At 48.6% G+C, this 13,202-nt stretch overlaps 1 long non-coding RNA gene across 3 annotated transcripts in view; it reads left to right on the top strand.

The window, feature by feature from the left end:
- Positions 1 to 13,202, top strand: part of LOC138749541 (uncharacterized) — a 72,775-nt gene that overhangs the window by 35,846 nt on the left and 23,727 nt on the right. For all 3 annotated transcript variants that reach the window (XR_011348735.1, XR_011348733.1, XR_011348734.1), the window contains one exon: positions 6,378 to 6,602. This is a non-coding gene — a long non-coding RNA (uncharacterized lncRNA). The remainder of the gene's footprint in view (positions 1 to 6,377; positions 6,603 to 13,202) is intronic.

Genomic DNA, 13,202 nt, shown 5'->3' with positions numbered 1-13,202 from the left:
ATGAGGCTGGCAATTTCAGTCTCTCTTGACTTCCCTGCCTATCAATAAAGAGCCTGCTGCCTGGTGCAGTTAACACAGGCCTGCAATTTGCCTGACCTGTAGATCTGTGATGCAGGCAATGAACAAGCAGCTTCGGGTCAACCAGTACGAAGGAAGAACATGCTGCGGACTGTACCCATTTTAATTTCCCCCTTTGTCCTGCAAGTTGTGACTCTTGTGACACTTCACACGCACGTCACCTCTCTCGTACACCATGGGACAGTTAATCTATCAGGATATTAATCTAAATAATCCAAAGCCAGTTAATGTTGAGAATTGAGGTTACTGGCTGTAGAGCTCGTCGAAAGAATCAAAGACTTGTTGATCCAAACCAAGGCTTTTATTAGCAAAAGACAGGAGCTCTTCACAGGTGGTCGACCAGTCCGGAATGATCCGACCTGGCTAGGGACAAAACCCTTTAAGGCCCAGACAATAGGCGTGGCTTAGCTCTCAGCCAATCGCTGTAAGCACAGTCTAGATACAGTAACTATATGGCAGTCTCTTCAATCTGAGGCGCCTGCAAGCTCACACCAAGACACAAGAGAAACTTGTCCGTGAACTACTCTTTGCAGACGATGCCGCTTTAGTTGCCCATTCAGAGCCAGCTCTTCAGCGCTTGACGTCCTGCTTTGCGGAAACTGCCAAAATGTTTGGCCTGGAAGTCAGCCTGAAGAAAACTGAGGTCCTCCATCAGCCAGCTCCCCACCATGTCTACCAGCCCCCCCACATCTCCATCGGGCACACAAAACTCAAAACGGTCAACCAGTTTACCTATCTCGGCTGCACCATTTCATCAGATGCAAGGATCGACAGTGAGATAGACAACAGACTCGCCAAGGCAAATAGCGCCTTTGGAAGACTACACAAAAGAGTCTGGAAAAACAACCAACTGAAAAACCTCACAAAGATAAGTATATACAGAGCCGTTGTCATACCCACACTCCTGTTCGGCTCCGAATCATGGGTCCTCTACCGGCATCACCTACGGCTCCTAGAACGCTTCCACCAGCGTTGTCTCCGCTCCATCCTCAACATCCATTGGAGCGCTTTCATCCCTAACGTCGAAGTACTCGAGATGGCAGAGGTCGACAGCATCGAGTCCACGCTGCTGAAGATCCAGCTGCGCTGGGTGGGTCACGTCTCCAGAATGGAGGACCATCGCCTTCCCAAGATCGTGTTATATGGCGAGCTCTCCACTGGCCACCGTGACAGAGGTGCACCAAATAAAAGGTACAAGGACTGCCTAAAGAAATCTCTTGGTGCCTGCCACATTGACCACCGCCAGTGGGCTGATATCGCCTCAAACCGTGCATCTTGGCGCCTCACAGTTTGGCGGGCAGCAACCTCCTTTGAAGAAGACCGCAGAGCCCACCTCACTAACAAAAGGCAAAGGAGGAAAAATCCAACACCCAACCCCAACCAACCAATTTTCCCCTGCAGCCGCTGCAACCGTGTCTGCCTGTCCCGCATCGGTCTTGTCAGCCACAAACGAGCCTGCAGCTGATGTGGACTTTTACCCCCTCCATAAATCTTCGTCCGCGAAGCCAAGCCAAAGAAGAAGAATACACTATGTACATTGGTGATAGAACTGTACTATCACATTCACCCCTTCTTGGAGAACTGACCCTGGAAAAAAAAACAAAAAAACGAGGGATAGAATGAAAGGAAGGGGTAGGTTAAGGACTGTAGCGGTCAGGGGGTCTGACCATCCGGCGTGACTGCCGTGGTGCCGGGATTGGGGTCGCTGGAGTGGTGTTGCCAGCGGGCTCATCGGGTGCGACCTCTCCTTCGCTCAATTCCCCAGTCGTGTTGTCGGCAGGGTGGCCCGGGTCGTTGGGGTGCTGTTGGTCCTTCTGTTGCGGCACGGGGCCTGGGGAATAAAGAGTTGTGGAAGGTTGGGTTGGGGGGGTTTGCTGGGTCTACCACATCCTGAGCTAGGTCCCGCATCGAAACAGTGTCCTCCTACCCGTTTGGGAACTCAACGTAGATGTAATGTGGGTTCGTGTGGAGTAGAGTCACTCGATCGACCAAGGGGTTGTTCTTTGAGGGCCAGACATGGCGTCGCAAAAGGATAGGGCCAGGGACGGTGAGCCATGCCAGTACAATGGTTCCTGATTCGGATTTCCTCGGGAAAAGGAACATCCTTTCGTGGGGGGTGGCATTGTTGCGGTACATAGGAGGGAGCGGATGGAGTGTAAGGCACTAGTGAGAACCTCCTGCCAGTGAGAGGTGGGGAGACCTTTAGACCGGAGAGCCAGTGTAACCACTCTCCATATGGTGGCATTCTCCCTCTCGACCTGGCCGTTACCGCGTGGGTTATAGCTCGTAGTCCTGCTTGAAGCAAAACCACACTCCAGAAGGTACTGTTGCAGCTCTGCGCTCATGAATGAGGACCCCCTATCACTGTGGATGGAATTGGAGTACCCGAAGATGGCGAAAATACTGTGAAGGGCCTGTATCACTGAGGCGGCAGTGGTGTCTGGGCAGGGCACAGCGAACGGGAAGAGGGAGTACTCGTCGATGGCCGTAAGGATGTAGTTATTACAGTTGGTCGACGATAGGGGCCCCTTAAAGTCTACGCTAAGACGCTCGAAGGGGCGGGTGGCTTTGATAACGTGGGAGTTATCTGGACGGAAGAAATGGGGCTTGCATTCAGCGCACACCGAACAGGCTCGGGTCATGGAGCGGATCTCCTCGACTGTGTAGGGTAGGTTGCGCGCCTTCACAAAGTGGGCAAACCTAGTGACCCCTGGATGACAGAGTGCCTCATGGAGTTTCTGCAGTCTGTCCATCTGTAAGCTGGCGCACGTCCCCCTGGAGAGCGTCAGGCGGGTCATGGTTAAAGGTGAAGAGTTCGATTCTCCATCTGGCAATTTTGTCATTTTTTATCTTACCACGCTGGGTGTTGCTGAACCTGAAGGAGACCGCGCATTGATCAGTCAACAGTGTAAATCGCCTCCCAGCGAGGTAATGTCTCCAACGACACACCGCTTCAACTATGGCCTGAGCCTCCTTCTCGATTGAGGAGTGTCTACTCTCTGGACCCTGGAGGGTTCTGGAGAAGAAGGATACAGGCCGACCGGCCTGGTTCAAGGTGGCTGCCAGGGCGAAGTCGGATGCATCGCTCTCGACTTGAAACGGGACAGACTCATCGATCGCGTGCAGCGTCGCAGCAGCGATGTCAAATTTGATTCGATTGAAAGCCGCTCTGGCTTCGGTCGAGAGGGGAAAGGAGGTGGTCTTGATAAGAGGATGCACCTTGTCGGCGTAGTGTGGAACCCATTGGGCGTAATACGAGAAAAGGCCCAGGCAACGTTTGAGCGCTTTCTGGGTATGGGGGGGGTGGGGTAAGTCCATTAGGGGATGCATGCGGTCAGGATCTGGCATGACTATCCTTTTCTCCACCACGCAACCTAGAATAGCAAGTCGTGTGGTCCGTAAGACACATTTGTCCAAATTGTAAGTCAGGTTCAGCCGACGGGCAGTTTGAAGAAATTTGTCTAGGTTGGCGTCGTGGTCCTGCATGTCGTGGCTGCAGATGGTGATATTGTCCAGATACGGGAAGGTAGCGGTTAGCCCATTCTGGTCCACCATTCTGGTCCATTTCCCGCTGGAAGATCGCGACACCATTCGTGACCCCGAATGGTGCCCTGAGAAATTGATATAGCCGCGCATTCGCTTCAAAGGCCGTGAATGGTCGGTCCTCACTTCGGATTGGGAGATGGTGGTACGCCGAACGTAGGTCAATGATGGAGAATATGCGGTATAGGGCGATCTGGTTCACCACATCCGTGATGCGTGGCAGGGGGTACGCATCCAGGAGTGTGAAGCGGTTAATGGTCTGGCTATAGTCGACCACCATCAGTAGTTTTTCCCCGTTCTTGACAACCACCACCTGGGCTCTCCAGGGGCTTGAACTGGGTTCGATGATGCCCTCATCCAGCAATCTACGCACCGCACTCCTAATGAATTGCCTGTTTTCGTAACTATATTGCCGACTTTTGGTGGCCACAGGCTTCCAGCCAGGGGTGAGGTTTGCGAAGAGTGCTGGCGGGGTAATCCAGAGTGTAGAAAGGCCGCAGGATTGGCCCCGGGGCACTGGGGCGGGTTGTTCGGGTGCTTCGGGGGTGGGGTGATGGCAGACCGAGAGGGGGGGGCATGGGGTCCCCCAAAGTGTAGGGACACTGTTCGGAACTGACACTGAAAGTCTAATCCCAGCAACACTGGGGCGCACAATTGAGGAAGGATGAATATTTGAAGTGGGTGACCGTTACGCCCTGTACTTCCAGCGTGGCGATGCAATACCCCTTTATCCCGGTCGAGTGCGACCTCTTCGCTAATTAGATCCTCTGGGTAGTGGGGATAATGTCAAGTCCCCAACGGAGGGCCAGATCTGGCTGGATAAAACTGTCAGTTGACTCAGAGTCAAATAAGCAATTTGTGTAGTGTCCATGCACTTTAATCAGTTCCATTGCTCTGGTGAGGGGATGAGAGCATTGCTGGTTTAGTGTTATTGAAGCAGTTGACAGGGGAGTTTCGTGTGATGACGTCACGCAACGTGATGACATCACGCAACGGGATGACGTCACACAACGGGATGACGTCACACAACGGGATGACGTAATAGACGTAGTCAACGCTGGAGGAGCAGGTTGGACAAACTCCCGGAAGTGCTGTTGTGGCGGCGTCGGTGGATGAAAGGTAAGTAGTGGGGTTTGTAGTTGCTCACGGTTGGCGGTGGGTAGGTCGTCGGTCGCGGCGGTCGGGCCCCGATGGTCATCAGCGATGGACGCTAGGGTGAGTACCTGGTTGGCCCCGGGGGCGTCTGTGGCAGCGGCAGCCGCAACGGTTGCCACAATCGGGACTGTGGCTGGGTCGAGTGTTCTGCACGGTGGCGAGAGGTGGGCTGCCCTATCCAGGTTCGGCGTCTCCGTGACGTCAGGCGTTGCCGTGCAGGGGAGCCCTCGCTCTTATTGGACGAGAGCTCTGGGGAAGAAGAGTTTGAATGGGATAGTGGTGATTGGGCTTCACACGAGACACTGTGTTTGCCTGCGGCCATTTTAGACCTACAGACTGCAGCAAAGTGGCCCTTTTTAAGGCACTTCTGGCACCTGGCTTTTCTTGCTGGGCACTAGGACCTGCTGTGCTTGTCCCTCCCGCAGAAATAACATTTTGGGTTCGCATGGGGCAGTGTAGCAGCAGCCAATAGGCCGTCAGTGGTAGGGTAGAAGGGGGCACTCTACTCACATCAGAAGGTGGGGTCCAGACCCTAGAGAACTCGGTGGACTTTAAGGCTGCATCCTCCATTGTGATTGCAATCCGGGCCACGTCCTCTAGTTTTTCTACCCCTTGCTCGAGCAAGCGCAGCCTCACTTCGTTTGATCGGACCCCGGCCACATAGGCATCCCGGACAAGATCATTTGTGATCTCGGCAGCAGTTTTGTCCACACAGTTACAGTCCTTGCCCAATGCCTTTAATACTTGTAAATATGCCCTGCTGGACTCGCCGGGCTGTTGCTTCCTCGAAGCAAGTACGAGCCGGGCATGAACTCTGTTCACCGGTTGATTATACAGTTCTTTCAGTACCTTTATGGCTGCAGTGTAAGTGGTCTCATCCTGGATGTTCTCGTAGACTCTCAAGGACACCATAGACAGCAATGCTGTTAGACGCTGGTTATCCACCTCCACCTCAATGAGTCTCAGGAAGTTTTCAAAGTTCAGCAGCCAGAAGTTAAAGGCTTTGAAGGCTGTAGCTGACTGTGGGTCGATGTCAAGTTTTTCTGGCCGAGTTAAACGCTCCATCCCTTTCAAAAAAAAAATTCTTTTTGCTAATAAAATTGTAGAGCTCGTCGAAAGAATCAAAGACTTGTTGATCCAAACCAAGGCTTTTATTAGCAAAAGACAGGAGCTCTTCACAGGTGGCCGACCAGTCCGGAATGATCTGACCTGGCTAGGGACACAAACCTTTAAGGCCCAAACAATAGGCGTGGCTTAGCTCTCAGCCATTCGCTGTAATCACAGTCTAGATACTGTAACTATATACACTATGTACATTGGTGATAGATCTGTACTATCACACTGGCCTAAATATTAATTTTTTTTTTATTATTCAGATATTGAAAGTCTTTGGACACTTGCTTAATGGTCGTTTTAGGCAGATTTTTAAACTATTTTCAAGGCAGAGGGATACAATTTATTGATTTGAGAGTTACTGGAGGGTAATAGAATACAGAGTTTCAGTCATTATACTACTGAATAGAGTCATAGAATCATGTAGTCCGAGTGCCTGCTGATCACTTACATTAACTTCACATTAATCCCATTTTAATACCCCACAGATTCTACCACCCAACTCCACATCCAAAGCCACTCACAGCAGCCAATTCATTGGTCAGCCTGCACCTCTTTGTGATGGGGGAGGAAACCACCATTCCTGGAGGAATCCCACGCCATCAAAGGAAAAACACAGAAGTTTCACCGTACGTCAGGATTGAACCAAGGACTACCGCTGTGCTGCCCTGACAATGAAGCAAATTCAACCCACTCCTGCAACTGATTCGCAGGTACATAAAGCAAGGAGCTTTCAAGAAGCCGAGGCAGCTCTAGAAAAGCTTAAAATTCAAATAGTTAGCACCTCAACAATGCAGAATGTAAATGTGTGATGGGTAGTTGTTGCTTCCCATTGTTGAGGCCAGCACAGTTGGTGTAGTGTTTAATGCAACTGCCACGCCTTTACAGCACCAGCGATTGGGTCCAGGCCGACGTTTAAGACGTGTTGAGTTTGTACATTCTCCCCACTATCAGCGTGGGTTTTTTTCCGGGCCCACCATTCAAAACGTACCGGGGGAGGGAGGCTGTAGGTTAATGGGGTATGAATTGGCGGCACTCGTGGGTCGAAGTGGCCTGTTACTGTGTTGTATGTCTAAATTTTAAAATTTAGTTACGTAATTACAAGAATTAAACTTGTGTAAAAAGGCAAAAAAGCATAGATATTTGAAATTTGAAATTAAAGAGTTATGGAAATCCTCAGTACATCAGACATCATCTGCTGCACAATTGATGTAGCGGTTAGTGCCATGCTGTCACAGCGCCAGCAACCATGCTGTCTGCAAGGAGTTTGTACATTCTCCCTGTGCCTGCATGAGTTTTCCCCGGGGGCTCCAGTTTCCTACCACTGTATAAAAACGTACCAAGAGTTTAGGTGAATTGGACAGCACAGAACCGTGCTGTATGTCTAAGTTTAAAATTTAAAGTAATCTATGGAGAGGGAAATTAAGTGAATGTTTCAGGCTGTTGAACTTCCACTGTAATGAGAACATTGGGAAAATAAGTGCATTTGAGTTGAAGTGAAAATAATAAGAAGAATGTCTATTACAGGATGAGACCAAGTTTGTCCAGGTGACATAAATGCTGTGGATGCCATCTAAGATAGGGTGATGAATACTTCTTCATCACGGAACTAATCACGAAATGGAGGAAGATGAACGAGCACAGAGCAGAGGGTAAAAATGCTGGAACTGAGATTCAGAACCGATCAGCTCCTCTTTACGAAATGAGTTATTGACCTGGATCGTTAACTTTGTTTCTCTATATTCCATTTCCTTCTACAGATGCTGCCAGACCTGCTGCATGTTTCTAGTATTTGCTATTTTTAAAGTCAAATAATTAATTGGAAATAATAAATGGTTCAATAAAGTGTATACTTTATAACCATATAACCATATAACCATATAACCATATAACCATTTATAGCATAGAACAGGCCAGTTCGGCCCTACTAGTCCATGCCGTAACAAATCCCCATCCTCCTAGTCCCACTGACCAGCACCCGGTCCATACCCCTCAAGTCCTCTCCTATCCATGTAACTATCTAGTCTTTCCTTAAATGTAACCAATGATCCCGCCTCGACCACATCTGTCGGAAGCTCATTCCACATCCCCACCATCCTTTGCGTAAAGAAATTTCCCCTCATGTTCCCCTTATAATTTTCCCCCTTCAATCTTAAACCATGCCCTCTAGTTTGAATCTTCCCCACTCTTAATTGAAAAAGCCTATCCACATTTACTCTGTCTGTCCCTTTTAAAATCTTAAACACCTCTATCAAGTCCCTCCTCAATCTTCTACGCTCCAGAGAAAAAAGCCCTAGTTTGCACAACCTTTCCCTGTAACTCAAACCTTGAAATCCTGTCAACATTCTCGTGAACCTTCTCTGCACTCACTCTATTTTGTTTATATCTTCCCTATAATTTGGTGACCAAAAAACTGTACACAGTACTCCAAATTTGGCCTCACCAATGCCTTGCACAATTTCATCATAACCTCCCTACTCTTGAATTCAATACTCCGATTTATGAAGGCCAACATTCCAAATGCCTTCTTCACCACACCATCTACCTGAGTATCAGCCTTGAGGGTACTATTTACCATAACTCCTAAATCCCTTTGTTGCTCTGCACATCTCAATAGCCTACCATTTAATGCATATGACCTATTTAGATTTGCCTTTCCAAAATGTAACACCTCACACTTATCTGTATTAAATTCCATCAGCCATTTCTCAGCCCACACCTCCAGCCTTCCTAAATCACCTTTTAATCTACGGTAATCTTCCTCACCGTCCACAACACCACCAATCTTTGTATCATCCGCAAACTTGCTTACCCAACTCTCCACCCCTTTATGGAACTATGAAGAGCAAAACTTACATCCATCAAGAGATAACTTTAAAAAGGGGCTCCACCAGGAAAAACTATCTTCCAGCATGTCCGAGTGCAAGATTCTAATGTCTCACTCCTAATTACTGATTGAGTCACTGGTGCAGACTTTGCCTGCCCTTCACCCTCCTGTCAGGTCATTCTTTCTTTGGTGATGGGTCCCAGAAGGCTAGGTGTCCAGGTCTAGTTCACTCATGGCCTCTGTGAGTAAATGAACTGGTCACTTTGATGACTGCTGATGCTCCAACCCCAGGTTATCATTTACATTCAAAAACAACTGGCACTACTAAAGACAGAATAAAATGATGATACAAGTCATGCGGGTATGTATGTACGTTGCTCAGTAGAAACCACCTTATTAAACATATTTAAGATACAGATAAATAGATTTTTGGAAAGAAGGAAAATTGAGGAAATTGTTGGTGGAGTTGAGTCAACGGCCAGATTCATGATGAAAAACGGATATCCTCGATGAGCCAGATGGCTGACTCCTGCTCCTTTTCCTTTTACCTTCTGAGGAAAAGTTGAGTGGGTTTCAATTTGGAGTGAAGAATTACTTAGTAGAGATGTACAAGATTATGAGAGGATAGATAGGGTGGTCGGCCAGTGTCCTTTTCCCAAGGCAGCCATGGCCCAAACCAGAGGTCATATCTTTAAGGTGAGTGGAGGTAAGTTCAGGGTGGCTATCATGGTGCGTGGGAGGATGGTGGGTACTTGGAATGCTGGGAACAGTGCCGGAGGCTGGTTCAATAGGGCCTTTTGAAGACTCCTAGATAGGATACGGATGTAAGAAGAATAGGGAAGGAAGCGTTAGATTGATCATGGATTAGGTTTATGTAGGACAGCACAAGGGCCTGTATTGTACTAAAAAGGCTACAAATATAATTAACTGATCTACTGAAAAATGTTGACTCTCTGTCCTTCCTATTTCTGCTTTCTACTTCTCTCTCCTCCTTTAAGACAGTTGCTAAAACTAATTTTATTGACTATTTAATCCTATCTTTTCTCTGAAGCTAAATTGTCAAATGCTGTCTAAGTGAATGTTTGATCATATCGAATGTGCTTTGTTGATTTAAGGTGCTGGGTGTTTAAACCTTGATGGCCTTTTCCTCTGTGTTTTCACTGCCAACTCTGGGATGATAACTTGCCTTCCAGCAGTAGGTTTTGAATATGCATGCTTTTCCAAAGGTTCAGTTCCAAAAATTCATCATAGCAGTGAAAATTGATCAGGTACCTTGGAGGATGAAGAATGAAGAGATGCCAAGATCTGTTTAAAAAGCTGTAAAAGATCAGCTGAATCGGGCTGCATCATTTAAGGCCAGATTTTTCCTCTTGGTAATTGCTGCCACACCCTGCCAGAAAGCATCTCGTTCAGCTGGCAACGGTACAGTTTTCACTGGCAAGTATAGCGAGGCATTTCCCGGTTCCTCTGCTCCAGTCACCCACCTGGTACTGAGAGCAGTTGCAGAACGAGCTGTATTGTCTGATATGGAGGATGGATAAACAGGAATGCATAATGATGGGTAAGATTCCGGACCCACAGATTGTGCCCCAGACAAACCTACCTAGCATCTACACTCTGCTGAAGGAATCATAGATCGGGTGGGGAGGACATGCTAGAGATTGGCAGATTGTGGTGGAACATGGCACGTTCCCCACTGGGCTGGAGAGGCTGGCTCACCCCTTAAAGACCCCTAATAAAGGCCGAGATCCCTAGTCTTCTTCCCCATACCTGCCCTTGGACTTGAGCCAGCAGCATGCTGAGGAATGCTTGGATCTTTAGATCAATAAGCCTCTGGCCCTTTGTGTCTGTGAGTGGTCATTGATCGCACTACACAGTACAGGCCTTGTGGCCCACAATGTTGTACCAACCTTGTAAACCTACTCCACGACAATCTGATCCTTCCCTCCCTCACTCCTATAACCCTCTAATTTCTCCTGCATCCACGTGCCTGTCTAAGAGTCTTTTAAATGTCTCTGTTGTAGCAACCTCTACAACCAACATTCTAAATCCAAGGGTTTAGTGCAGGTACACAAAAGGGGAAGAGGCTACTGCATCCGGAGCTCCTGATTCAGCTCCTCTCTATTGAGGAGACTGGACAGACCGGAAAATTGTTTTAAAGCCCCTTCACTCAGTTCGTTGCAACAGCCAGGATCTCCCAGTATCCAGCCATCAATTCCATATTCCATTGCCACAATGACGTCTGTCCATGGCCTCATGTTCCGTCATCCCAAGAAATTAGATGAACAACATCTTTTATTCCGTCTTGCCAGTCTCCAAACAGACAGAATTAATATCAAGGTCTCCATTTCCATTCACTCTCCCCTTCAGTTTTTCTCTTGTCCTACCTGTCTGTCTCACTTCCTTCAACTCCCCACCCCTTTACCTTCCATCTCCAATCAGAGAGCTAACCCCTCATCTGAATCACTTCCCACCTTCTTTCTCTTCTACCCTCCCATTGCCCATTAGCCCCTTTCCCCATCTCTACCTTTTCATTCAGACATCTACCCGATTTTCTGCACTCCTGTAAAGTGCTCAGGCCCAAAACGTAGATTGCCTCTTATTTTCTGTGGATGCAGCATGACCTGATGAGTTGCTCCAGAACTTTAGTGCACTGTGTTAGACCAATATCTCATGGCAGAGTGCCAAAGCAGCTACCTTATGTCAAATTCAATGAAGACCAACAGTCTGTGGTGGACAGAAATAGAGATCAAAAACTCTTAGAAACTTCCCGGGAGAGTTCCAACATTGTCAGGCACTACTGAAGCAACAAGCCTTGGATAGTCCTGTTAGGCAATCTCACATAAAAAGTGGTGCTCATTCTCAGAACAGAAGCAAAAAGATAAAGAACTTCAAGAACTAATGATGTTGCAGCATGTTGTTACCTCCGTCACTTGTCTCAATGGAATTTTCCAGCCCAGATTGATATAATCAGCCACATTCCAACCCTAAAGGCTAGATAGTCTCACTGTTTGATGAAGATTCCAGCACCAGCAGGTTTTGTCTATGTGATAGTACAGATCTATCACCAATGTATATAGTGTATATAGTTACTGTATCTAGACTGTGCTTACAGCGATTGGCTGAGAGCTAAGCCACGCCTATTGTCTGGGCCTTAAAGGGTTGTGTCCCTAGCCAGGTCGGATCATTCTGGACTGGTTGGCCACCTGTGAAGAGCTCCTGTCTTTTGCTAATAAAAGCCTTGATTTGGATCAACAAGTCTTTGGTTCTTTCGACGAGCTCTACAATTTTATTAGCAAAAATAATTTTTTTTTTGAAAGGGATGGAGCGTTTAACTCGGCCAGAAAAACTTGACATCGACCCACAGTCAGCTACAGCCTTCAAAGCCTTTAACTTCTGGCTGCTGAACTTTGAAAACTTCCTGAGACTCATTGAGGTGGAGGTGGATAACCAGCGTCTAACAGCATTGCTGTCTATGGTGTCCTTGAGAGTCTACGAGAACATCCAGGATGAGACCACTTACACTGCAGCCATAAAGGTACTGAAAGAACTGTATAATCAACCGGTGAACAGAGTTCATGCCCGGCTCGTACTTGCTTCGAGGAAGCAACAGCCCGGCGAGTCCAGCAGGGCATATTTACAAGTATTAAAGGCATTGGGCAAGGACTGTAACTGTGTGGACAAAACTGCTGCCGAGATCACAAATGATCTTGTCCGGGATGCCTATGTGGCCGGGGTCCGATCGAACGAAGTGAGGCTGCGCTTGCTCGAGCAAGGGGTAGAAAAACTAGAGGACGTGGCCCGGATTGCATTCACAATGGAGGATGCAGCCTTAAAGTCCACCGAGTTCTCTAGGGTCTGGACCCCACCTTCTGATGTGAGTAGAGTGCCCTTCTACCCTACCACTGACGGCCTGTCGGCTGCTGCTACACTGCCCCCTGCGAACCCAAAATGTTATTTCTGCGGGAGGGACAAACACAGCAGGTCCCAGTGCCCAGCAAGAAAAGCCAGGTGCCAGAAGTGCCTTAAAAAGGGCCACTTTGCTGCAGTCTGTAGGTTTAAAATGGCCGCCAGCAAACACAGTGCTTCGTGTGAAGCCCAACCGCCACTATCCCATTCAAACTCTTCTTCCCCAGAGCTCTCGTCCAATGAGAGCGAGGGCTCCCCTGCACGGCAACGCCTGACGTCACAGAGACGCCGAACCCGGAAGTGGCAGCGCACCCTCGCAACCATGGTGTTGGCCCGCCTCTCACTCCCGTGCGGAACACTCGATGCTACCGCCGCTGCTGCCGCCGCCACTGACACCACCAGGGCCGACGCTACCGCTGCTGCTACCGCCGCCACAGCAACCCCCGCGGTCAACCAAGTACTCACCCTAGCGTCCATCGCCGACGACCGCCAGGGCCTGACCACCGCGACCAACGACCTACCCACCGCCAATCGCGAGCAACTACAAACCCTACTAATTACCATTCACCCACCGACG

This window comes from Narcine bancroftii, chromosome 14 (assembly GCF_036971445.1).
Source record: "Narcine bancroftii isolate sNarBan1 chromosome 14, sNarBan1.hap1, whole genome shotgun sequence".
NCBI lineage: Eukaryota > Metazoa > Chordata > Chondrichthyes > Torpediniformes > Narcinidae > Narcine > Narcine bancroftii.
Note: the sequence above shows the minus strand (reverse complement) of the source record. Positions and strands in the feature narration are given on the sequence as shown.